Consider the following 26,768-nt stretch of genomic DNA (forward strand, 5'->3'; position numbering starts at 1 on the left):
AGCCATGTCCATTGCTCGATCGCACATTTGGACATAAAATTTATCCTTTTTCAATCTACCAAGCATTGCATAGGTCATCAACTCTGTGACCTCTTTCAAGAACAGGTGCAACCCCCATCCCACTACTTGCAAATATAGAAAGCATTGTACAAAAGCGATAATGGGTAACATTTCTAAAAACACAAACTGACTAACATAGATCAAGAGAGTTGGTAAAAGATCAAGAAACCTAGGCAACTAAATTGATGCATATTTCATTAAAATCGTTGCTTGGAAAAGTGCCCTTATGTAACCTTTTAGAAATAGATGTAATAAAATGATGAATCATCAAGTCCTGATTGTAGAAAGTCTGCATAAAGAATTGAAGATCAAATTCATCAAATAGATACTAATCAAAGCAAATGAAGGGCTCAAGTACACCATAGATCAAGCTAACCCACAATGATCATATATCAAGAAGAGAGAAAGCACAAAGGACCAAACAGTATTGCCCAATCTGTATTCAAGTATTCAACACAAACTAATTAACCCATCTCTCATTTCTCTCCACCATACTCTTTTTTTCCTTTAGTTTCTAGTTTAAATCAAACCTCAGTAAACGGCGCCACTGATTTCTTCTATTTTTTCTACTAATATTGTTCCAAACATACATTTATGTCTCTTGTACTTCTTGTCGTTCTTATCTTGCCACTCTCTAGCTATTTAGGTAACTTCTCTTAGCAAATATGGTAGAGTGGAAGAAAAAAATACACCATTCGGCCCGCAAAGAACAAAAATAAAAAATCACATGAATCGCAACCAATACACACCAAAATAAAACCTATTGAAATGTAAGTCCAAAAGTTATGTGCAATGTAGGAACAAAATACCCAAATTTGTCTATACGCCAGGTTCCCCAAAAAACAAAACGTGTGCAAACATAAAGTCTTTTGTTTCGTCCAGAACATCACAAAAGTTAGTACAAAGAATTGGTATAGTGTTCTAATCATCAAGTGAAATTGAAAGATGACAAAATATCAAAACCACAGCCTAAGTAAATCAACCAAATCATTCACAGAAACATAGAGTAAAAAGCTTCAACTACACAAAAGTGAGCTGGTACTTAAGCGTCAAATCACAGTACTATGTATTTAATAATGTGAAGCAACACTTTAACTAACATGCTAGATATCTAATTGTTTGGACCAAAGTTTTACTTGGAGCTCCTAAACTAACGGGATAAAATGCAGTGAATCATTTCACACTATGTCGTGCACTCATGCTAACTAATGGAGTAGAGCTATTGTAGAGAGAAGATCAGTTGTCTTGGAGTCGTGCCAAAATTTTATTACTTAATAATAATGAAGAATGTAAACTTAAGAACTCACCTTGTGATTTAGGATCTACTTTGGCTAAGAAATTTCTTAGTGGTTTTCTAACTAAGAAATTTGATAATCAAATAAATAGATTCCAAAAATGGTTTCATAAAAGCGCCATTAAAGTGAAGAAGAGGTCACTTCTCAAACTGAAGCTTAGTACTACAATGGTCATTGCTAGGTCAAAAGGTCCTTGAGAACTTATATATGAAGAATATATTTAAAACAATTATCTACATTTAAACCCTAAACCCTAATCTCTTGCATAATCCCACTTCAAAAACATAAGTGGGAGAGAGAGTATACAAAACACACGCTTAAGTGAAAGATACACACTCCCTCCCTATCTTCTCGATGTGCATAATTTCACTTGGGAGTGACTGGCGTATCAAGCTAAGAGTAATAATGAATATTTAAGGCATGCATATAAGAAGCATTCATTTTTGAAACTGAAATTTAAATAAAGCTAGTGCTATAATGAGTAAATAGAATATATTGATTTAATAACTCACCATCCCTGAAGGTGAAAAACCCACATTCAGAGGCTACATCTCTCTCTCTCTTTTCTATTGGTCACTTCATCCCTCCACTTCTCCATTTCATCTCTCTCTCCTGTCCTTTCTGAATCACAAAAAAGAAGAAGAAGACACGATTAGCATTCCTCAACGCAGATAGACAACGATGAAACAAAAACCATCATACTTCAGTTCATTTGGACAACGTAGAAGACACGATTAGCATTTTTCTCGACATGAGATAGGGCTGAAAATATTTGAAAGAAATTGGCCTCCATGCCCAGAGTATATCATCTTACTTTAGTTCATTTGGTTGGTGATGTTGAGTGCATTTTCTTTTGAACACATTTGATATTCAGGCATTCTACTCTTATATCACCCACTTCTAGCTCCAAGAGCTACGGTTCAGCTGCTGTAGTGGACTGCCCTTTTTACAAATCCAGTTTCACCAAAAACTCTTTGAGCTTTGTAATTCACTATGGCAGCTACAAATAGAGTTAGAATCAAATGCTAAAAAATAGGTTTTTTTTATGGGATTTTCTTTTGGGTTTGGGTTTAAGTGTTTAACTTTATGAGGTCTACGTAAAATCCCATTTTTCTCTCCACTTTTTTCGTAATCCCCCTGGTGACGTGGATAGTAAAAATCCCATTTGAGCTTTATGAGGAACACTGGCACAGTGCTAATTAAGCAGCTGGTGGTGTTTTTGCAACGTCAGAATCTTCATCAACAGGCCCCCACCTGCACAAAGAGCCATTGAGTAACAATAGACATGGCTGTTTGAATCATCTAGAATAGAACTTGTATGGAAAACTAAAATATTCTCATTCAAACAGATAGAAGACAAAAACTACCTTCGTTTAGTAAGTCAACAGCAAAGAGAGATGTAATAAGTTGGCATGAACTTATTAAAACTTTTATAGGTGCCTTCGTTAATATTTCTAGCTAAGAATCCATACCAGCGCATTCAATTTTGTGAATCTTCCAAACCAAGTCCATGTCCCTATACTTACCTAAGTTATAGAAAATATATTGGCCCTAACAACATCTACAGATCTGTACTCAATCAAAATGATTAAAGTCAAATGTGTTTTAAAGAAAAGTGTTGTATCCCCTGTTTGGAGTTGTGTGGTTACGTTGTTGACTAAGGTGTTATCTATGACTTCATTTTTAAGTCCAATCTTATACTAATACCCTAATGCAAAGACGAAGAACAAAATTATGTGCATCAATCTTAAGTACAAATTTCAAATGTTACCTTACCTTTATATGTATCCAAGTGTCTGTGTCGGACACATATTGTATGTGATATACCTCCATTTTTAATATTTCGCATGTCAGACACTTCGTATCCATGTCGGATTCGGACACACCTATCCGTGTCAATGTAACTTAGGTTATACAACTATCAGGACAAATATATGTATACCCGAGCAGTAATGTGGTGGCCTATAAAGAACACTGTCCACAAAATCTTCACAACTCAAAATTCCGGCCCTAGATCTATTCCAACCTTAAATTCCAAATTGTTGGGATTAGTTATAAAAGTATACTGCATGCCCACAATCTATATACACTATTCGCATAGAAAATTCACCTTTAAAGGAATGGGCCTTATGCGATAGTCCCCTAACTGTGTCGAGGATTCAAGGCGTGAACTTCTGATTCACTTCTTGGTGATTCAGTATAAATCAACTCCTCTTGTTGTAGTGATTCTGCTCAAGGTATTGTCACGTTCACAATATATATCCTGATAAGGAACAGTTCGTATCAACTAAATACAATGGATTAAAGCAATATATACCAACTGGTAAATCTTGCTTCTCTCTGTGATATTTACGCCCACCATGTCTCCCTCCTCTCTGGTCGACAGCATCCTCAGCTAGGAGGTCCTAACACCTACATAAGACAAAAAAAAAAAAAAAAAAAAATAGAAACTCATTATTATTATTATTATTATTATTGAGTTTTGACAATTATACTCCAATGGCAATGAATACTGATAATTTTCCCTACAATGGCCAACTGGGATTGTAAAACTTGTAGACTTGCCTGATACCTCTAAACTTACTTTAGGGACATTCCTATTCGAGGCGACCATGCATCTATTCTGACCGTGATTTGCTGGTAGTTTCACCAGTGCCAAGCCAAGCATCAGTCTTGTTTTCATCTAGAAAATCTCCTTTTTCTCCCTGGAATCGACTCCATGATAAAAAAGAAATCAACTCCACGAAAAAAAAAATCATAAAGAATCGAAACTCTCCAGCTCTTCCCCAATAAAGAAGAACTCGATCAAAGCTTTAGCACCACCGTCAAAGAAGAAAAAATTGACTTCAATGGTTCTCTCTCGTCTCCCTAGATTTCAAAGTTCTAACCGATAATGAAATAATTAATTTTGAGAATTGGGTAGATTTGATTTGGTAGGTGTCCTTTTTAAAGTTAGTGATTTTGACTCGAATGGCTGTTGCTATTGTTCTTTGGTGTAGATGAGTTGAGATGGTAAATAATATAGGTGCAATCCAGAATGAAAGCTCAAAAGAAAATGATGAACGATAGTAGAATGACTGAAATTGGCAAAACACTGCAGAGTTAAGAAGGATGTGAATTCAAAGGTGGAGAAAGAAGGATTTAGGGGACTCGTGGGGTTTAGAATCTTATAAACCCTAATATATCTTTACTTAATAGATAACCAGAATTGCTGGTCCAGTCTTATTTTTATTGAGTGAGACTGCAATGGAAATCTGATTAATCAGTTCAATACAAATACAAACTAAAAGAAATTTAAAAATAAATAAATAAATAATCTTCGGCATAAGAAAAGGAGGATTGAGAGAACGCACATGTGAGTATGTATGTGACTGAGAAGACCTGTTATTTAGAAGAGAGACTTGAAGATGAACACTTGTAAGTCTTAAGGAGAGGGGTGGTATTGTAGCATCAGGGTGAAGTTGCGGTTATAAGAAGACAATGTTAGTAATCACGTCACACCAATAGTTCAACGTAGTAAAACTTCAAGGTTATAAGTTTGTTTTATTTTGGCCACAATCATAATTAGACACCACAATATCAAAGAAGTGTTTTTACAACTTCAACGTTATTATTGTATTGGTTATGTGCTGGTCTTGAGTTTTTGAAGGAAGAGATTTTCCTGTAACTTATTGCTTATCTCCGTATATCTTCTTTCCCACCCTTTTTTAACCTTTCGCATTATTGTTTTAACCTTTCTTACTATACAATATAGTGTAATGCTTTCATATAGATGTTATCGATAACAATATAGTGTAATGCGTTTATATATGCAATATAGACATTCTTTGTTTATTCAAGGTTTGACATCAAAGTAAATTGAATTAATAATTCGAACTTTGCTACTTAATTGATGAATCGTGAATAGTGTGAGATCCTGGAGAAGACTACTCACCCATATTGAGGGTATGCAAACCCTTATTGGTAGTTGTAAGTGATTGGCTGGTGGTAACTGGGGCTTCCAATGTAAGGCCTCGAGCTTTGTCCACTTGCAAAGTAAGGGGTCATTGCCCTCAAATGCCCTAGGGGAAATAGCATAAACATAAAATTATACTTTCCACACGGAATGCAAAAAAAGCTATTGTACCTATACATTTTACACCTACTGTAAGGGTAGCAATTAAATGATAGAAAAAGAGAATTAGTTCTGAGATGACTCTCAAACACCTATCGTATACATTTATAAATGACATTTTTGAGCCTTCCACTACAACAGAAGGGGTCTTTAGCAGCGCACCCTTTTGTAACGCCGAAAAATTGTTGCTACAAGTCACGTATTGCGACGCCTTTTGGGGCTGCAAAAAATTTGGCGTGCTATCAATTTTCTTGTAGAGGGATTTATGTACAGCAACGCCTCTTGCGTTGTAAATGGTTGTAATTATATTTTCTAAAAAAACAGAAAATACAATTTAAAACGCGGCTGTCGCTGCTAAAGCTTAATGGATCATTTGCGATGCTGTTTTCGTTGTAACAATTTTTTAGGAATGTACGTTTAATCTGGGTATAACCTCTGTTGCGATGCAAGTGGCGTTGTTGGTGGGCCTCTTTGTGGGGGCCTAGTTTAAATTGGCACTTTCGAACTAAAACTAAAAATTGAAATACCAAAATTAAAACTTCGAAGTCTCGAACTAAAACCAAAAATTGAAATACCAAAACTGAAAAACCGAAAAAACTTTCTTTATTTTTCTCTAACCCTTACTTCAACAAAGACTCCCCAAATTGGCAACGAATCAAAAGTCCAAAACACTCCTCAGTCCTCACATCTATTGACGGTAATAAGCTAACGATCTCTCTTTCACCCTCTCTCTCCTTTGATTTTGATAACCCAAGCTTTGATTTTTCAGGTTCGTTCTATTACTCGGGCATAATTGACTTTGGTTCTTTTTGGGTTTATTTTACAGGTTGATTTGAAGTGGAAATTAGTTATGGATAAAAAAAATTGGAATTTTTAATTTTGTAGGTTGGGTGCTATTTTCATTAGTATTCTTTTGCATTTCGGGAAATGAATTAGAGTTTTGGTTTTGGCGTTGGGCTACTTTTGGTTGTTCTCTTATATTGTTTGCCATCTAATTCTTATGTCTATGTTTTTTGGGTCATTTGTTGTTGGATTTTGGTTGCATCGACCTTGACAAGTGCTTCAAGTATTCTTCTGTTCTTTTTTTTTTTAATTGACAACGATTGCACATTTGAATTCTATTGCATCCCCAAAAATTAATATTTTATTTTATAATCTAGAACTTGTGCTTGATAAATATGTAAAGGCATGTGAAAAGTTTCATCCAATTTGATACACTCTAGAAAGGGTCTTTATATTTGCAAAATAATACTCTGAATAGTATTCACATATGTACAAATCTAATAATTACTTAGATGGTTACCTCAACTTTTGTTATCTTTGCGCATGATTTTAGGCTTAGCTTTTTTTTTTACGCTAATAGTTAAACTTTTTTTATTTTTTTTTTCCCGAATAGATAGACCTTAAAGTCAAATACAATTGCTTGTGAGCTTAAGCTCAAAAACAATGTTGATGTTTACAATCACACTCTTTGCGGCGATGACACTTGTGCAATTTGCTTCGATGATAAGTCCCCTTATTGAATTTTTCTTTTTTTTTCCCGGAGTTCAACCCGAGTGAAGAAGTGTTTGGTTGGAAAATGGAGAGGCCTGATTATCTTACTGCCCCTTGACATTGCGATGGATATGTTAGTTGGGACTCGGTATCAGTCATAGTGTCTTAATAGGATGCTTAACTGCGCAGTTGATATTTGGAGACATGGTCTTCGCATCTTGCGAGGTTTACAAGTCGATTTAAAGAAATTTACGCTCTTGGTATTTTACGAGGTTTGATTGATGAACAAATTAGGAAGAAAGAATGGATTGATTTTAACCTTTTAGTATCTTTTTGTTTTATTCGGGGAATACTATAAGGGATATGGTGGTTCATGGGGCACTGCAATTGCTATATCCGACCCCTTTCCCTCGGCTGTGGAAGTGTTTAACATGGAGCCGTTTGTTGGAACATCCGAGAATGCGACTTCTTTTCTTTTCCATAAATTAGACTATCTTGTCTCCGTGTACCTCTTTTTCTTAAGATGTCGTTTCATATCCCAACCATTATATGACTTATGAATTATTATTTGCAGCCGTCTAAGCTGGCTTTGTAAACCTGTCGATGCCGTGATAAAACTTAAAGATGTCATAACAAAAGTCTTTGCTTCTTGAGGGGATTCTAAATCTGTTTTCAGGTAGTAGATTTAACTCTAGATTCTAGTCTTAGAATGATTGGAAAAGCTTATTACGATGAGAAACAAAAACGATGTATTATCATTCTTCAGGGCTTACATAGAATCAATTTGAAACCATGGTTGAGGATGATGTTGCTTCAAATAAAGCTATTGGTTCATATGGAGCAAGCTTTATTAAGAATACTCTAAAGGATTCTAAGAACATTTCTATTTTAACTCATTGCAACACTTTGGCGGGTGCTCGGATTTTGCAATATTGTAGACTTTCAGCGTTATTCTATCGATCTAGTAAGAGCTTATGTAAAATAGGTTACGATACATTCACCCCCGTACATTGTTTCAATAGTCTTGCAACAGCTAGATATGGTACTGCCCTTAGAGTTATCCATGGACTTCATACTGATGGGGTCCTTGAAAAGATCAACTAGTCTTGACATTAAGTTTTACACAGGCATGTCATACACTGAGAGTCTGTGACAGTACGATTGTCAAATCTCTCTCCCTCTCTCTCTCTTCTAGTATCCAAACGGGGGTCATTTTATTCTATTTTGCAGGGAACCTGGGGCAGAGCAAAAATTCAAGGACATTAGCAATGCCTATGAGGTAAGCAGTCAGTTTTTTGACTATCATATCCTGTGATCAATGTTTCAGCCATGGAAGATTTGCCTACACTACACCATTTGGGTGATTTTGCAACATTTGAGATTTCTTATTAGTAACAGATACTCATCCGTTAGGTAATTACTCACATATATTATCCGTTAGAAATGTTTATAACCGTTAGTACTCATCTATGCAAATACTGGAATTATTATGTAACGGTTATTGGATATTTTTTAACGCTTTGGAATGTGTTACAAACTAACATATCAAACTAAATCGGTAGAAAAAGAAAATAATCACACCAAAACTTAAGCGGAATTTATTTTTTGTTCGCGGCCGCTTCAAAACATAGCACATGCCTTAATCCCTAAAAGGAAAAAATAAAAAGAAAAAAGAAATGAGTGAAGAGAGAAAAAGAGTGGTGTTTAAGCCGCATGACTGGGGTTTTGATTACTCTTGGTAAGTCGTCCCTCTCTCACTCATTTGTTCTCCTCCTTCTCTTCTCTCATCTTCAACAATCTGTCTTTGGTTGTGATTTTAACTATTAGTTATTTGGTTTTGATTTCTAAGATGCAATTTGGTATAAATTAAGCCTCAAATATCAAACAAGCTTTCTTGGATGAGGGTTCAATTTGCTCAAGGTAACAAATTTATGTATTGATTTATTGCAAGTTTGGGTTTTAGGTCGTGGGTTTGGTTACACTTTGAATTATTGGGTCAAAGATGCATTCTTTATGGATGTATTAGTTGTTTGATTTGATTATTAGTAATAAGCTTGATGATGAAGATGAAAATTAGATCTGTTTTGTGTTTTCTTTTTTTGATTTGATTAATTCAAAGTCAAAATCTGTTATAGTAAGCATTTAGATTCATAAAGTGATTTCATTGATTTGTCCGATCTCTGTTTTTAATAGTGATATTAGTCGGTGATGTTTGTTAATCTTGATCTCTTTTTTTAATAGTGATGTTAGTCGGTGATACTCCACCAATGCAAACTTATGAAAGTCTTTGCATTGCCGGTTCTCAGACCGAATAAAGGAGGAAGAAGGGGGTCTCTTGGAAGTTTATTTCTGTATAAAGGTAGACATGATGGGCTAGTGATCCATTTCAAGAAAGCTTTTGGTGGTGGCGACTTTTCAAAGGTAAACATGGCTCGTCCAATTTTATTAGTATTTGTTAAGTATATAAGCTTTTAATTGCTATATCTGAGATGTATTTGATGAACTTGAGTGTAGGCATCGAAGGGCTGTGGCCGTGTTATTATCTTTTTGTTTCAAAATGGGAATGAGACTCAAAAACTATAATCTAATAAGAAAGCCACTCAAGCTAGCAGGTGACATTCCCTATCTTTTTTTTTTTTACTTCAGTTATTTGTTTTAGTTTTTATAAGTGGATGTGTTTAAGATTTGGTTTGGCTTCTTAGGTTCACTTTAGTTTTATTTTTTTCGACATACTAAGCTTTTATCACTTCATGAAATTTTGAGAAGAGCCAATGAACTCACTGAATCCATACAGCCAATTCCCAAGGACTTGGATTCAGCTAGTATGGTTGGATAAAGGGGAAATTCTTTCTTTAAGAAAAAGGTAGATCAGGTGGGTGCTTTAATACTTACCTTTTTGGTAAGGAAAGGAGGCTCTAGAATAGCGAGTAATAAAGGGAAATGGAGAGGAGCAGCTTGGCTAGAGGGAACAGGACAACACCCATTTCCTTTATGCAAAGTTAACATAAAGATTTCAGGTAAGCATTTCCAAAACTAATTTCAAGGTTGTACCCATGTTACTTGTGAAGAGATAAGTGTCTTTATAGCATGAGCAAGGATATCCACTATTAGTATCATACACATGATCGACATGGTACTTACATGTGTATATATAGGATGATATAATTCCAGCTACTTTAATATTTCCTTGCTCTAATTGTCTCCTGTACATCACCTTGTGATTGTACACAAGTTTCTCATATAGCTAGTTGTGATTGTTGTTAAGTGTACGTGTTTTGGATGGACTAGAACTTTGTTGAGTTCCCTCATTGCATCTTATCTCTTGGTCCCGAACATTGGTTGAGGAGGATAAGGAGTTTTTTAGAGAAGAAAAAAAGTTGCGGGAATCTTGATCCGAAAGGGTAGTTTGTTTATTCTTTACTATTTATGACACTGTAACTCATACCTTTAGAAGCACTTTCCTAGATGTATATGATTGCTCTATAAAACTGAAGGTGTTGATCTGGCTACTTTAGAAATACTTGCCTTTGTTTTGGAAAGTAAGTAAAATTGCAGCGTTCACTCTAAATCAACCTCTTGTCGTTCCATTCTCAGGTGTGTTATTATGTCTTTTAGCTTCTACTTTTGTTTGCAGAAAGCAGGAGATTTTCTCGTGTACGTTGGCCTCAATGCGGAAAATGAGATAATTCATACACTTGCATTCCTAGGAGTTCTTATGATCTGGTCACAGGTGTGATACAAGTGACTTCATTTCACTTGTATTCAAAGACAAAACCTTTACCTTCAAAGGAGTCTGCAAGAAGAGCAAAAGCGCTGCCTTGTGAAGGATTACATCCACTTTTTAAGAACCTACTAGAAGGTAGCGAGTTGACAGCTCTTGTCTTCTCTGAGCGATTGAAAGATTTCAGGTGAGTTAGAAATTAGTTTCTTTGGATTTGGAGTCCCAAGATATGTATTGTTGTATTTTTCGAATAGTCAGGGTAATTGTCAGTAAGCTTTTGTTCACGTTATCCAGTTTTGATATTCCTATTGATCTTATGAATGATGTGCACTAGGCCAAAGTAGACAATTTTGGAAGCGGAAGGTGAAGCTGCTAGGTGAAAACATTTGCAAGTAATCTTCTCAACTGTTTCATACTTTTTATCATGAAAAATGTTTGATGGATTCTGAGTTTCATTCCTCTTCCGAATTCTTGCTTCCTTTTAGCTACTATTTCCAAGCAGTTTTTTTATTTTATGGTGTCAAACTATCAAAGGAACTTAGATAAGCGCACTGAGCTAGTACTTGGTATTACAGGGTTCATCTAGTCAATGGGTTGACGTCATGAAGAGGAAAAGAGCTGTTCATGAAGAAATAATGAATCTGGTGCATCAGAAACGATCTAGTGAACAAGCAGATAAGGTAAATATATGTTATATCCAAATCATGCTAATTATTTATTTATTTTTCATTATTAATTGCTTTATCATTATCTAATGTTGTCGGGTTTACCTAGAAGTTGTCTAAACTGCGAGAAAAATATTGACTCGAACATTAGCATGTTATTTGCATGCAAGTTATAATTTTCTAGTTTTTCATTTAGAAGATTAACATGCTGATCTCGTTACTATTTTTCTTTAGGATGCCAGGGAGGAGGATGAAAAAGTAAACACAGTTTCTGAGGAGAAAAGGAAAAAAGGTCTTTTACATCATCCTATCTTTTGTTTAAGTCCAACTGGTTTTAAATTCTTTTCTCAATATTCTCTCCATTCCCTGCTCATATTTCTGTTGCCAATTATTGAATTATTTCTGTTTGAATGTTGAGGCTAATGATGTTGAAGTGAATGTAACATACTTGGGTTCTGATTCACTATTATTGTTGTTTTACTTCAATGCTGGAAGGTCGGGGATACAAAAGAAAGGCAGAAAGCTTCAAGGACGAGGAATTCTACATAAGCTCGGTCCCAACAAATCAAGTAGGTTCCAATCCTTTTATTCTCTGGTTAGAACTTCTGCAGGTGTAGTTGTGTATAGTGTAGAATTTGGCAATGAATATCTTCTAAATACTTAAAACAACCAAAGTTGAAGAAGAAAATTTCATAGGTTTAGACGGAAATTAATCAAAATAATAGAGGTTGTATTTTCTTTAGATCGCCTTTTTTAGGGACACTTTAGCTGCAGAGCTTTTATGAATGAAATATTTACATAATCACTCAGTCTCACAATGAATATGACTTGTCCAGCATTACCAGAAGGGAGTGGCCTTCTTATATTCCTACTTGTTTCGCTATATTTTTTTTAAATGTTCGTTTCAAAAAGAAAAAAGGACGGAATTTCCTTTTTTTAAAGGCAGAGCTCTGAGTTTCAGCCACCGCCGGAGAGTTTGTAATATCATGTACTCACAAAAACCTCTCTACTAACTAGGTTTAACTATCTGCCGGTATCTGCTACAAAGTGAATCAGGGTGTCCAGTGGGCACTGGGGTGATGGCATGGGCACTGGGTGTGATGGCATGGGCACTGGGGTGAGTTCATCATCATTTATCACTTGAAGAAACAGTCTCCAAATATCAAACGCTACTATCAGTTTTGCATTTCCCACTCATAGGGGAGATTTATATTAATTGCAGGATTTCAACAACCCCTTTGATCTGTTTGAGTCTTTATTTGAGAACATGGGTGGTATGGGCGTTATGGGTGGAGGAGGACGAGGCACTAGAACAAGAGCAGTGGATGGTGAGGATGAGGTGTACAATCTTGTCTTGAATTTCAAGGAAGCAGTTTTTGGGGTTGAAAAAAAGATTGAGATAACCTTGGAGAGCTGTGGCACCTGTAATGGGTGCGGTGCCAAACACGGGACCAAGGCATCCAAACGTAGTACTGTGGGGGCAAGGTCAAGTCATCCAATCAGCAAGGACTCCTCCGGGTGTTTTCCAAAGGTAATGGCGTGCCAATCATGCACAGAGGGACGGGTGAATTTTCCACCCCCTGTAATACTTGTAATGTGGTGGAGTGAAAGCTGATTGAAGAGCTCGCCGACCTTAACAAGTCTAAGACAGCAAATGCAAGAAGATAGTTATTAAGGTGCCACTACCTTCTCATTTCTATTATTGACATCCTGACCTCCACGAAGCAAAGTGCTATTCTCTTGTAATGGGGCCTGAAAGGTTGTTCGATGCCAGAAGTAGTGGAATCAAGAAGAAGCTCTGAGTGGATGTTGCTCAAATTAGCATGCTATAGACATTAATTGTGGAATTTTAGTTTTGAATAATTCGTCTAAATTTAGTTGAACGTTGTTAAGATTATGTGAGGCGATGTTTTTCACAAAAAATAGTTATGTGAATTCTTTAAGATCTTTTTTTATTGAATGATTTAGTAATGAAATTCAATTTGTTATGATTTGTGGTGAATTGTTATAGGTTACTTGTGTTCTATAAAAATTGTTTTGGGCGAGGATTATGTAAATGAAAATGTACAGGTATATGCATGAATTGCACCATTTGTAATGCTAAATGCGTCCCAAATAAAACGTGTGCTTTTATGGAATTTATATCATTCGCAACAATTTTAGTGTAGCTAAAAGATTTAATTCTACCGTAACGTAGACACCTTTTGCCACACTTGGTGTGTCGCTAAATTTATGGACATCTGTTGCCACGCCAAATGTACAGCTAAAAATTCAAACTTTCTGCAATGGAAATAGTGTAGCAAAAGGTTGCCTTTTGTGACGCCTAGTTGTGCAGCTAAAGGTATCACTTTTGCAACGCCATCCTAGTTGTTACAAGCTCTCTTTTGCGACGCCAAGCGCTGCAAATAGTTTGAAATAAATTTGTAATTAATTTAATTTTCATAAATGAAGTAGCAACGGAATTAGTGTATTAGCTTAGCCCATAGGCGTCATGAACAAACTAGGAACATTTGCCACGCCACTTTTGGCGTTGCATTTGAGTTTTGAGACGACTTTTTATGCGCCTTTGCAGCGCCATCCGGTGCGTTCGACAGATCTTTGCCATTTCAAAGGCACCTTTAGCGATGGGGTATGGCGCTGCTAAAAACATGTTCTGTTGTAGTATTCCATTTAGTAATCACAAAATAATAAGGAGGAAATAAGATTACCACAAGGCGGTGGAGAGCGAGGTCGTCCAAGTGAAGCCAAATTGTAATTCGCTCATCTCCCGTCAATAACAGGACTTGGGTCAAGACAGGCTCTCTTGGCAGCTTCGGGATCACAAAAGTCACCTAAATAAATAAATTGTTTTTAGCAAAATGAAGAATAATAAGTCAATCAATTGTTTAAAATAAAAAAAGAATGAATTCTGACAGAACCATAACCTTTGGATCTTCCAGTGATCCTATCGGTAATGACGACAACCTCGAGGATGTCTCCAAACTGGTCGAAATAATGACACATTCAGAGTCTCCTATCTTAAAGAACTAACCAATTTGAAGCTGCTTTCAGAGTCTCCTATCTTAAAGAACTAACACTGCCAATCTGATTTCTACCTTATCTAAATACGAAGAAACGATTGTGCAAGATAAGAAGAGGCAGAAATCTTTAGAACCATTCGGTGGAATAGTCACACTCGGGTTGTTCAATCGTGTCGTCTTGTAATATTCTGATTTTGCACAATCGGGTATACTGATGAAAATATTTGCAATAGCTATGACATTGTAGTAAACATATACACAATATTAAATAGAACTTTGTTATACGGAGGAATTGGTTAGCAACATGCCAACATATTTAATACAATATTAAATAGAACTTAACAAACACTGTTTATAACCGATGGTGCATTATTTTAAGACTAAAAGTAGTGTTTCTATCAACAACAACTTTGAGGAATTTAACTAACAGTTAAAATTTGATTTCGCGAGACAAAAAGAACTGATATCTCATTAACATCAAAGGTGATGAAATAAAATTGAGATAAAAAATCAACCGCCAATCCTTTGAATCTGCGAATCCTTTGAACCAATCCTTGACAACAGAATAAAATTAAATGGTCTATCAATTAAAAATGTGATACTGAAAACGCTCAAAATGTCAAACCCTAACCCTATAAGAAGAAGAAGAGGAGGAGGAGGAGAATGAGATCATTGCAAGAATCGAGATTGAAGGGGAAGGTAGGTAGGCTTTATTGTTTATCAAGCTAGGATTTTTTTTTTGTAAAGGTCGGGGTGGGGTTTTGAGTTTTGACGAAAGGGTTTATTTTTATCTTTTTCTTTTCTTGGGTTATTGGTTATTATGATTGTTACTCGAACAGTTCCTAAAAACTGGGCTTGAGTTTGTTTTTTTTTACGCCGAACCATTGGAAAAGCTGAAGTGTCCATCCAAAAGAAAAAAGGGGCTGACGTGTTTCACTCGGAGCATTCTCGACTACTCAGTATTAATGGTCTTTGATTGGATTATATTCTCTACCGAAAGAACCACTTATATAAGTTTCTTCTTAAAACTTACACTATTTCACTCTCCAATTGCAATATGTTTTTCGATCTCTGAGTTTACTAAATCTACTGGACTCTCACACAGTAACGTAAACAAATAGGTTTCTCTTATTTCAAAAACAAGAAATACTATTTCGGTCTCATATTCCAGTAGTATCTTTCTCAATATTGTCGACCCTTACAAAACAAAATAATTACCAATCCTTTTATTACCGATGTTTTGCCCGCTTCCTATTCAAATTGAAGTTAAGTTTGAGCAGATTCTTTTTAAGTTTTCATATAATTTGATTAGGCCAAAACCGATCGCTTCGATAAAGAGATCCCGACTGAGGGCATCACCAATGCAGGCCCTCAAAATAGAGGGCCACATCACCATTTTAAAGGTTAGGTTGAAGGAGAGACTTTGGTATGGAGGACCTCTAAATCATGGGTTCTCCAACGCAACCTTTATAATCAAAATTAAAATCCCAAGGCAATTAACAATTTGGTTTTCAATGGACTAGTGGCAAAGTTTGTGACCAGAATAATCTCGAGGGTGGGCACGGTGTGGGTTCGACTCTTAGCAAGAACATTTTTTTTATTTCTACAATTCCAGCCTTTTGGAACTCAAAACAGTTTAAAAAAATCAAAGTGTTGGGCGTGGGACTCAAACATGGGAAGTTACCCATTCCAGGAACACCTTCTACCAACTACGCTAGGTTTTTACCCATTGAAATGTTTGGGCGATATTATTTCTTTTAAGTCGCGAAACGGACCGGGCCCTCAATAAATGTGATAGAAATAGAGACAGTTTTAAAGGATGATAACTATAGAGGGCCATATAGAGCTTGCATTGGAAGCCCATTTTCGTATTGTTCCTTTATATTTGAAGATAGAGGGCCATATAAAGGTCCCATTGGTGATGCCCTCATACTATACCTTTGGTTGACTTTTACCGATCAATTTTTTGCAATAGATTGAAACTGTGCCGTTCACCTACTTTTCTTTTGTTAAACCAATTTTTTACATCATATTGAGCCAATTCAAAACATTGAAGAATCCTAATTCTCTTATGACCAAATCCTTTTAAACTTGCCGATTGTATAAGTGTTAGTCCAAGGTTGATTAACTTGCCAATCAGTTTGTTCTGAATTTGCCAATTTACTGTTGTTGATCCCTTTGAAAGCTCAATTTTGAACTTTGAGAGTTTTACTTCTCTTATGAAAGCACCCGATCCTGTTGAAAGTTTTTTTTTTAATCCAAACTTAAGATTGAACACTCAACAGACTAACCAATTTCTATCGGTCTAAATCATTACTCAAACCCATGAATTAGCTTATCAGTTTTTCGAAAATGAAAGTTGCATCGGTTAATTTGATAATCAATTCAATCTAACTCGATTAGTTTGAACAGACTACCTGCCTTCTTAACTTATCAAATTAAACAAGTTATCAAACTACAGTCAATTCAATTACTTGCCACTCGATAATATTGTTGATCAGTCTCTTGAACCGATCAATTTCGAGAAATAAAATTGTTGATCGATTCCAACTTGCCAATAGAATCAAACAAGCTACCGATCTGTTGATCAGTTTTGCCGATAAAGTTCGCCTACTCAAAACCCAATCTCGATCAATTGAGTCATCAATCGACATTCTATGCCAAACCCGACCTACTTCATTTCTTTTATGGCCTTGTTTGCCGATTAATTGATCTTGCTCACTTTTGCCGATCAATTTAGTGCTGCACTTGCTTCTCTCGGTAACTGAGAAATGTCGATTCTTTTAAAACCCAATATAAGAGCATCTTTAGGAGAGACACTGTCCTGGCACCAAATACCAAATTTTCAATAATTTGGTGTTTTTCCATCTTCAGGAGAGACACCTTTTGATAAAAACACCAAATCGGCCAAAAGATTTGGTATTTGTTTTGGTGTTGTATCAAATCTCTCTCGCAGTTTTGGCTAAACCGCGTGGTGTTTCGAACACCGCATGGGCTTGAGCTAGACTGTGGGCTTCTATGGCGCGGTGTTTCAAAAACCGCGTGCGTGATATGAATAAAAATGATACCGGAATTAGGAACTGAACTTAAATGATACCGGAATTAGGAACTGGACTTGAATTATAATGTCAAAATATCTAATTATGTATCTAATAAGAATGAATTGTGCAATTGTTTGAGAATGGAAATGACACTATGAATTAATTATACTCCGCTCGTGTATTAGGATCCAACGAAGTCTCTTTTGTATTTTTGTTAGAGTCTCTTTTGTATTTTTGAAATTCTCATATACCTAAATCCTGTCATACAACCCAAATCCTATCATATATTTTAAAAATCAACAATAATACCATATCACAACGTAAAATGAGCTCATGTTACGTATTCTTATACACCTCATATTACATAAAATTTATTTAGCTCTTTTCTTACGCCCCTTACCACTCGATGACTCTCCTCTTTCCATTTGGATGTTCCGAAGCTGCTCCTCTAAGTTCCTAACCTGATAACCAAGATTTTCTCTGTCTGCACGAAGGTTAACTACCTCAGCATGAAGTTTCTCATATTCCTGATGTTGTTGCGTGTACACCTACTAATTATCCTCATACGTTTTTCGAGTCTCCCCATACGCTCGTTGAGATTGCTGATATGTTTGAGAATATGTCTCCTCTCTTTCTTGGCTGTAATGATACAAGGCAATCATCATCCCATCAAACATACGAACATTGTTCTCATATCTTTCCCGATAAACATCTTGAAAATCCAAGAAAAAATAGTGTAAATACATATTATATATATAATGAAGAAGATAAATAAAACAACTAAACTCACCAGGGTATATTGATCAATCTGCAGCTCTAACTCATGGAAATGAGCATCAGGCACCTCAGGAATGGAAATGTAAGTAGCCTCCCCATCAGGTCCACACACGGCAAACATCATCGGATTAGTGGTAGACACAGGAGCTGGATGATATGCATTCACAGGTTGTAGGTTATAAACAGGTTGTGGCAGATAAGGAATACGTAGCTCACGTCTCATCCTTTGTAGGCCCACAAACTCGAAGTTGCTACCCCGACCAACAACGTACCCATAGAGACATGGTTCCACCATCTATAATACTGTTTAGTAGTATGCTCAACAACAAAAGAAGACTCATCTAGCCAAGGACCACCACTGGCATGAACTTCATGAACTTGAGTTCTACTCCATAACTTAGCATCACTAACATTTGGTATGGGAGCACATGGAACTCCATATCGCCTAGTCAACTGTCTCCAACATCTGTCACCACAGTACCAAACCTTATAGTAACGTGCGGCAAAAATAACTCTGTGACGTGACAAAACACAAACATGCCACACAACTGGATCATCAAAGGCAGTAGACAAGCACCAAGGTCTCCACTCAATAGATGACACTAATCTAATATCAATCTGAGCAAGAGCCATACACACATTATTTCTAATCTGCCCCCTTTTACGAGTCAAGTAAGGCCCTGACCAACTTGCAAATTCTAGGGCGAGTATCAGCAATCATGTCTATGTTAGGACAAAGATAACAGAAGTACTCGTAAAACCAAATCTCCAAAAGTCATGTAAATCCTGCAATATGAGGACTTTTACTTCCAAATGTCTGTGAAGATTTGTTTAACGCAGCTATCAGTGTGGCATATACTGAGCTACCAAGGTCATAATCTCTCATATTATATATGTAAATCAGAAACATAAGCATAACATCCAAGTCGTATAGTAGAATGACCATTTGGAAACAGAACATGCCTAATAAAAAACATCAAAAAAGCCCTAACATACACATCAACACCCTCACTACCAGGTAGAACAGTCAAAGCTAACTCCACTCGTGTATTAGGATCTAAGAGAGGTTTTATATATACTACACCATAAAAGGCTATTACTAACAGCAAAAAGCCATTGCTAATAATATTTGCAACATATGGCGTGGGTAAAATGTTATAACTATTTGCAACGCTTTTTAACCGTTGCAAACAAAATTTTCCAACATTTTTTAACCATTGCAAATATTATTTGTAACGCTTGGTTATGCCAGTTTCGTACAAAACTTTAGCAACGCTTTTTAATTTGTAATGGTTATGAACCGTTACTGATAGGTTGCAAATAAAAAAATAATAATTTCTCATATTTTGTAGCAACTAGCTAAACCTGCAAAAAGATGCCCCTTTTGCTAAACCCTGCAAAAAAATAATTTATCATATTTCTCATTATATTGGGACGCCCTTAACCTGCAAAAATAACACTACTAGTTCTATATTGAAGTAAACATCTCAATTCCATATATGAATTTATCCATATCCCCATCACCTTACAAGTAAATAATAGCAAGCCCAAGTAAAAGGCTGAAACATGTAGGATATTCGTTGAACCATATATATAGTATAACTTCAAAATATTTTCTAAGAGTTACAAATTCATATTTACAAATAACGAAGGGTTACAAATTTCGATTTGATTTTCCAAGAAATCCCGAATCTTTGCAATACCAAGCATTAGTGATGGCTTCACTCACTATAAATCTTAGCTAGTGGGGCTCCACAAAGTCCATCTAATTCCTAAAAATTCACAAAACAAATAATTGACTCAGAAATACAATAATACTAATTAAACTCATGTAATTAATTAAAATTTTGAAAATCCACCTAAAGGAAGTAACAAGTTGAACAAATAAGAAAATAGATGGTGGAATTTTAAGTTTTTACTTTGATGAGGAGCTTGATGTGAGCATGATCATCTGATTAGGGAGTTGTTCTTTTAGTCTTCTTGTTTTTCCCTCCATCAAACTTATAACACATTGAACCACAATAAAAATTATCTATCTAGCTATTCAAAAAGGCTTTGAAACACTTTAAGAAACAAAAGCATCACTTCTACAAACCTAGGAGTGTCTAAAAATATTGCCCTACATCAGCATGTAATAGCAAGCCATGGACCTAACAGAACTCTAAAAAGCAGGGGAACATACCAATGTATAGAGTAGGTCGACCTACTTTGTACCAAGTGAAATTCAAATTTTCAAACTAAAACTTGTGTCCAATGAAAATATATAGAGCAAATCATATGGATTCTCTAACCATGATGCCCAACTAGAAGTATCTAGTCATTAAGGCATTAGTTTCAAACATGGAGGTAAATGGGGCAGAGAAATTGTAGATAAAAAAAAGTTAAGAAAGAGTTGCCTACCTATTTTGTATTCACGGAAACACGCGATCTGAGGACTTCCCTTCCACCCAAGATCTGAATAAGATGTCGAGCAGTCCACCTATAGGGAAAACCGAACCTTAAAAGTCAACAAATAATGATAAATTACAAAGAAATAATGATAAGTACAGACTTCCCTTCCACCTGCCCAGTACGAATAAGATGCCCAGTACATTTCATAGGAACTGATAAAAGATAAAATTGAATAGTCTACCTACGAAATGAACGATGAACTCAAAACGTAGGTAAACTAAAACTAATTACGTGTCTATATTTATCAAAGTTTCTACTCTCAATTCTATCGAAATAGAGTGGAGTAACAAATTCGTTCCACTCCTAGTTCTCTAGCATGGAATGATTTTATAGTTAACTAATCGGTTTTAAGTCTAATGAAAGTTTTACGAGGGGGAATTATACTACGATGCAACTACCCACAAGATACAAACTATAATTGATTCAACTACGGAAATACTACGTTGATTCTATAATAAGGAATTAGGGGGGGTTGATTCCACCTTAACTCAACTTAACTCACTAACGACGAATCGTAAGTAATCGAATTGACTCGCTGAGAACAATTGGTTCTTCCTAATCCCTAATTACATATGACATTTCTACCAATTCATAACTAGCATGTGAGCGATTAAACCCATTCTCATGCTTAATTAATCGTTTCTAGAGTGGAATAGAAATTACGACGACTCTACGATAATCGAATCAAGCTTTCATCAAGGCTTTTCAACCCCTCTAATGGAGGTTTAGCTAAGAATCATTCAAGAATCATTTCCATATGAATCTAAACTAAACATAATATCAAGATTCGAAATTTACTAATCTAAATTAAACAATAATTAAATTCTAATTAACAACTAAGAAATGGTAACCAACAATAATTAAAACTAGATCTAATAGATTGAAATAACAAAAATCGAAATGACAAGAATAATAACTATTTTATTTATCTAATGAATGATATTCAATGATTCAAGAAATTAATCTAAAACAAGAAATGAAATTCTAAACTAAGTTCTAAAACTCATTAATGGAGGCTAACTAATCTAATTCTAATCTAGGTCTAACTATCTACCATTAACAAATAGTTAAGCTTTGGTTTTTATATGTTCAGATCCAAAAATCGTGCATGGGCTTGGATCCATGTTTCGGGCTAGAGAATCAGGCCCAAAACCCAATTCTTTCAGTCCAAAAAGGCCTCTTCAGCTGCAGTTGGCTTCAACAGACTTTTCGTCCACTTCTGCTCCTCTGATTGGATCAAGGCTTAGACCATTGGAAAGCTCTTTCCGAGCCGGTCGTTTTGACATAAGGTAGGCCCCATTCCAAGGTCTGAGTCTAAAGATACGGTCTTCGGAAGTTCTGCTGACTTTGTGTGCTGTTTCTGCCCACGTTGACTTTGACTTTTCAGCTTTGACCGGGCTTTAGAAAGGCTTTGTCTTCTTGAATCTTGCCTTTAATCATGGAACTCCTTAGTAACCGACCTTTGCTCCTTTATCTCGCTAAAGTGGCACATTTCTGCACATAATGGACTTTGAAGCCCGAAATGCATAAAACACGTAGTCAGTGTTAACTCTTAATTATTACTCACATAATTGGTCTAAAATTATGACTGTTACAGGGTTAAAACTACAGTTTTGGGCTCTTATCAGGAACAACCAAGCATCACAGACCATGAGTGTCTCGTATGTCCACTATGACTAACAACATAGATCCTAACACCCATAGCTCTAGTTGGGACTTTTAGTCACTTAGTTAATTATGGAACTAGACAAAACAGAAAGATAGTAGCTAATCGAGCTAGACCAGCTTATGGTATGACATCAAAGTTAGCACAAAGTTACTGGTCTTTACCATTTACCACCATGGCTTAATGGAACGTTAATCTGAAGATAAACAATATAAATACAATTCACCAAGCCAAATGTGACATGTTTCTTCATCATTTCAAGCTAATCCACAATGCACACATGGATTCAAACATCTAATTACATTAGATAACCTCATTGCTTCTCCACATGAATAGTAGACAGACAAGAGATAGGACATGAGAATGACATGAAGATTTTCCCTATTTCTAAATGCAAGAAAAACACTCTACCAAAACATCATCACAACATTCCAAACAATCAAATGCAATACACTGTAATTGTAATCAACATAAAAATAAGCTAATTATATGCTATTCAACTCCTAATGAGTTTAAGATAACTTACTGTTCGCCCTGTGCAAACGTAGAAGGTCGTTTAAGCTGAGATTGGTTAACCTAAGATTCCATGAACTTATGAGGCTTTATAAAAAAACTACTATGCTATCCGTTGTGCCTGTACAAATAACATATTCTTTTGGAAAACCTGCCAATTAAGTTGGTTATGGAAAATCAGCTAAGGCAATAGTGAAAATAACAGGTCTCAAGATCCAACATCACAAAGTGGAAAGATAATCACTTAGGTATTTAAGTAAGATAGTATGGCAAACAGTTAGTAAGCTCACCAATTTGTTGATCCTGAGTACTTCTGCCCCTTTTTTCGTTGAATGGGCTTGTGTTAACCTAGCAACAATTAAAAAAGTCTAGATAGAATAGTTTATTACTTTTGTAAATAATTACAAAATTGAAAAGGTTAATCAATCTCCTCAAAAACTAAAATAAACAAAAATCAAAATATCAAGTGGTATATGCAGGAGAGACAAATTATAAGCGGAAGACAATACTATACAACTATACAAGTGAAATTTGTGTCTCATTAATTAGTCAAAGACTAGTTGCAACGAAGACTACCCCTTTTGAAAAAAGAATACCAACCACTTTATATGTAAGTTAGAAATCAGTTAAACGAGCTAGACCATGGTATGACATCCAAATTAACACAAAGTGGTCTTTACCATACCACCATGGCTAAATGGAACATTTATGTCAATAAACGAGATCCCACAGTGGGAGCAATAACCAAGTAAACACATAATGCAACAACAAGGGAATACAATGAATTACCATATATTGTCCTCAAGAAAATTGCAAATTACTTGTAAAAATTCCATATTGAAACTAATGCAGACTAGTACAAACTTATACAATATCAAAGAAATTACCTGACTGCACTAGATCTTTATATGCAGACACTACAAAAGAAACAATTTTACCCGACTGACACTGACTGTCGCCAAAGGTATTACCTGATAGACCAAAACTGCCACATGACTGTTGGAAAATGCTCGGTCGGCATAGGCAGCCGACAATTATTAACAGTCATAACAAGCCATCGGGTATGCCTTCTGTTGTTAACCGTCAGATAGACCGGCTATCACTAGCCGTCGGATAGGACAAGTGTTATAGGCCGTTGGGTATTCCAATTGTTGGCGCCTGCTATTGGCTGTTGGGGTAGTTTACTACTAGACAGTTGGTATCCGTCGGGTATTAGTTTTTCATTTTAAAAAACGGTTATAATAATTCTTTCATGTATCGCAACATTACATTTTTTTCCCCTCCAATTACATTCTTGCATGTTCCCACTCAAATGCTACAAGCGCCAATGTATTCATAAAGAAACAATAATAACAACAAAATGCTAAAATTAAAGTACTCTGCTCAAAGACACTGAATAGTTTGGGACTTGCATGACTACAATACTCTTGCCTAACATGACTGATCAAAGAAGAACAGGACTTCAAGCTAAGATAGGAACAATATCGGGTCAAAATTTAAATTTAAAACCGAACAAGAAATGTAAGACTGAACAAACAACCCTTAATATATTGCTAAAGCTATTCCCAATAACTTACAAGGAAATAGTTAAAACTAACATTTACAAAGAAAAAAGTAGATGGGTCAAAACATAAACATAAAGGGATTTCCAAAGTGAAGGCTTTCCCTTTTAAGCAAAGCTTGCACGACTTCTTTTGCATCGGTTCCTTCCGGCAGAAACTAATAGAGAAAGCTTTTCTCTATTTCTGATAGTTGTGTCTCCCAAACCTAAAAGAAGTTCCATGTAATGACTATATAGAGTATTGAAAAAATAAAAGGGTGCAGAATCAGTCGTACTACATATGAATGTAAAAAAAAATGTGATAAGCATTTTATTTTTTATAAAAGAGATAAGCATACATGCAATCATAGCTACCTCATAAGATAACACTCCAATCAGATCCTCCAACCCAAAAACATCCTGAGGAATTGGGAAGACATCTGCTAACACATTTCGGCAAGGTGGAATAGGTTTGATAAAAGTGAAATTCCCAGTTTCGATTTCACGGAGTGATCTCGATGAATAATACCACATCAGGATTCACTTTAAGACTAAGATAACATACCTTGTCGAAAGCTGATTTTGATAGATCATCTTCCAAAATGTGAACATACAGGTCTTTGATATCTGCAACAGTATGCACATTTCCACCGTATGAGATGCAACATTAGAACGCATTGTCATAACATCATTCTCAAGGTTCAATTGTTACAAAATCAGCTTGTAGTGACATATGACAAATAGTCTAAGATGGTACGTTAAATCAGATACTACAATGCGAGAGATGCATGAGAGACAATATGAAGCAATTGACCATAGTCTATAATTGATTAACTTCTTGAGCCCATTTTAAAACTGATCAACCTTCGGTCGAACCTAAAGCCAGAAAAAAAAATGGGATGTTTTCCATGAAAATAAGAACATCACTAGATACATTCCACCTGAAGTTTGGACAATTACCAAGAACCTCTCGCAGTTCGTTTGCAGTACAAGCAGCCTGCACTGTAGTTGCTATTAACCGTAAGAAGAGTTACCTGTAGAGCTCGTCTACAAAGAAGCCAAAGCATGATCTGCAATATCTGTTTTTGCTAGTTATGTGGTTGGTCGTAGAAGAATGCAAGCAACATCAGAGCTACATTACCCTGAAAGTTGAAACAATTTATACATGAATGAGGCACACATACTATATAAGTAAGTTGGTCATTTAAACTATAGCGCTTATTTAAGACCGCCAAAACAGTGCCACTTTAAGCACAAGGACAAAAAAATGAATTTCGTTCACAGACTAAACTGAACAGATATAATTCATGCTAATATAAAGCATTTTTACGGTGGGAAGAAATAACGAACACATTCGTTGCGGAAGATATACTTGCATCAACATGAAAACTAAACATTACTTCAAGGGTTTGGAACTTATATAGTTATACTCCACTGCTCAAAAACATAAAGACTCACGGCTCACCAAAGGACCAACACAAAAAATGATGTGGCTGCGAGGGACTAAATATTCTAACTGATTTCAACTTATACACACATCCCCAACAATAACTATAAATAGTATCTAATATAATACTACTTCTATGTTTCCTTTACTGTTTGAGTAAATTTGAAAATAGAATAAAACTAGACAATACGACCAAAGAATCATTTGTATCAGTGTTCTTCAAGTCAAGGTCCAAATTACTAAAGTCCGGGTGTCCATTATACCACCAAACAAACTCTCTAGCAGAGTAAATTCCCTCCAAATCCTATAACCATACACGCCAAGACAATAAGAGTAGACAGAACATATATAAGGATGTTGATATTTAGCATGTAGGGAACGAATTTCTCCAGGAACCCCCACAACCCAGTCACTTTCTGCACCATAAGCAAGCACCACCTACTCTCAATTATGTATCATATTAGTCATACATAATGTTATCAATTTGTTATCAATATGCATCACAACAAATTATCAAAAAGATGCCCAATATATAGCTGAGAGAATAGACAACAAACTTATATTACTATATTGATGGTGTACATTTCCAAAGAAGTTGAATGAAGAAAAGAGATCACAACTTTGCCATTGACACTATCCCCTGCAAAAGGCCACTGTTACCACCACAGAGGAATAAAAAATATAAACACACATAGTATGTCATGTTGATATCAGCATGCATAGTATCCATGACGACATACTACTAAACAACTAGTAAAAACAGTTTCTGAAACCAAAATGCAAATAATACCTAAAAAATAAGTGTCCCAATAGTAACTTGGCAATGAAGGGCACTGTTACTATTCTTATCAACCTAGAACTTCAAAACCTAGTTAAAAATAAAATACTACATATCAAACATGATAAAATAATAACCAGGGATAGAAAATATATACAAGTTTCTATAAATGGTTATAAAGAGTTT

At 35.6% G+C, this 26,768-nt stretch overlaps 2 long non-coding RNA genes across 2 annotated transcripts; both read left to right on the forward strand.

Moving 5' to 3' along the window:
• The first annotated feature begins 9,278 nt into the window (after nt 1–9,278).
• Nucleotides 9,279–10,238, forward strand: LOC147497520 (uncharacterized). Its single transcript, XR_015197134.1, has 3 exons — nt 9,279–9,384; nt 9,478–9,575; nt 9,758–10,238. It is a non-coding gene; the product is annotated as an uncharacterized LOC147497520 (long non-coding RNA).
• A 336-nt stretch (nt 10,239–10,574) lies between these two features.
• Nucleotides 10,575–12,451, forward strand: LOC147497521 (uncharacterized). The gene is made up of 6 exons (XR_015197135.1): nt 10,575–10,871; nt 11,019–11,076; nt 11,260–11,364; nt 11,584–11,641; nt 11,845–11,918; nt 12,367–12,451. It is a non-coding gene; the product is annotated as an uncharacterized LOC147497521 (long non-coding RNA).
• Nucleotides 12,452–26,768: the final 14,317 nt, after the last annotated feature.

The sequence above is a fragment of the Coptis chinensis genome, chromosome 5, assembly GCF_015680905.1.
Source record: "Coptis chinensis isolate HL-2020 chromosome 5, ASM1568090v1, whole genome shotgun sequence".
Taxonomy (NCBI): Eukaryota; Viridiplantae; Streptophyta; class Magnoliopsida; order Ranunculales; family Ranunculaceae; genus Coptis; species Coptis chinensis.